We start from the raw sequence: 2037 nt of genomic DNA on the forward strand, positions 1-2037 counted from the left end.
AAATGTCGTCAGAAACGTGATGACATCATCAGAAATGTCGTCAGTAACGTGACAGGACATCAGAAACGTGGTCACCCTTTTTCCAGATTGACATGCTGGAGTAAAATGGGTATAATTCTTTGCTCCGGTATCGGATTTTGGAGAAATTGGTATCGTTGGAAAGCTAATTCAATTATCAATATGTTGATAGATCATGAGCTCAAAAATTCCAAGTATAATAAGAGATATGCTCGTTTGAAGTTGACTATACCAATATCCTTTGCAAGAATGCAATCGGTAAGGAATGTTTTGATTCACCCAATCATTAGGACATCTTTAATGCCTTAATACACACCATCCTTGATCATAAAACAACCCAAAACATTATAATTTATTTCTCATGATCTTGATTCATGGTTGCACTATTGGTTAGAGTCTCGGGGTATTACAATATCTCCCCCTTAGAAACATTCATCCTCGAATATGGCTAGATAGGCCAAGAACAAGAGAAAATAAGGACGGATATCTTGAACGACTCACTAAAAGGGCTTAATTCATTCTAAACTTTTGAGTACTTCACAAAATGCATTAATCATAGAGAGAAAAACCACATAGCTGAATACACTAGATTAGAAAGGAACTGTATTAGAGAAGAATAGTACCTTCGGCTTAATTTGAACTTGCGGAGAAGAGATGAGGGTATCTGATTCGCATATCTTCTTCTGCTTCTGCTTCCCAAGTAGCACCCTCGACTGATTGATTTTGCCACAGAACTTTGACCAAGGAAACTTCCTTATTTCTTAGTCTACGAACTTGATAATCTAGGATTTCAATTGGAACTTCATCATACGAAAGGCTATCCTGAACATCAAAACTTTCTAACGGATCAAAAACAACAGAATCACCAATGTGCTTCTTGAGCATACAAACATGAAAGATAGGATGGACAGCTGATAACTCAGCAGGCAATTCAATCTCGTAAGTTACGTTCCTAACACGATTCAAAACTCTATAAGGACCAATGTTTTGGGGACTAAGCTTTCCTTTCTTACCAAATCTTTTCACCCTCTTCATGGGTGTAATCTTCAAGTACACCAGATCATTAACCTCAAACTCAAGAGCTCTTCTTCTCACATCTGCATATGACTTCTGATGAATCTGGGTTGTCTTCAACCTTTTCCGAATTAGCTTAACTTTCTCCATAGCCTCAAATACAGCATCAGGTCCACTCACAGCGGTTTTACCCACTTCAAACTAACCTATGGGTGATCTACATTGCCTTCCATATAAACCCTCAAATGGAGCCATTCCAATGCTAGCATGAAAACTGTTGTTGTAAGCAAATTCAATCAATGGAAAATGTACATCCCAACTTTCTTTGAAATCAAAAATACATGCCCTCAACATATCCTCCAAGGTTTGGATGGTCCTCTCAGCCTAACCATCGGTCTGCGGATAAAAAGCGGAGCTAAGATGAACTTGGACACCAAGACCCTTCTAAAAATCCCTCCAAAAATAAAAAGTAAATTGAGTACCCCTGTTAGAGATAATAGACAAAGGAACTCCATGCAACCTGACTAGCTCTTGAATATACAGCTTAGCATAGTTCTCAGCGGTGAAATATGTATGCACTGGCAAGAAATGCGCGGACTTAGTCAACCTTTCTACAATGACCCAAATCGAATCATGATGATATCGAGAAGGAGGTAAACCAGTCACAAAATCAATATTTACTTCCTCCCACTTCCAAATAGAAATACTGAATTCTTGCATCATTCCACCAGGTTTTTGGTGTTCTATCTTAACCTGTTGGTAAGTTGTACACTTCTCTAAGAATTTGCTATATCCTTTTTCATACCATTCCACCAATAGATTTCTCACAAATCGTGGTACATCTTGGTAGCACCGGAATAAATAGAATATCGCGCGCCATACGCTTCAGCCATAATTCTCTACCTTAAATCTTCAACATCAGGCACACATAATCTATTTTGAAATCTCAATACGCCATCTTCCCCTTGGGAGAAAACCTCCATCTTTTGGTATTTAACTGACTCC

The sequence above is a fragment of the Capsicum annuum genome, unplaced genomic scaffold, assembly GCF_002878395.1.
Source record: "Capsicum annuum cultivar UCD-10X-F1 unplaced genomic scaffold, UCD10Xv1.1 ctg5012, whole genome shotgun sequence".
NCBI classification, from domain to species: domain Eukaryota; kingdom Viridiplantae; phylum Streptophyta; class Magnoliopsida; order Solanales; family Solanaceae; genus Capsicum; species Capsicum annuum.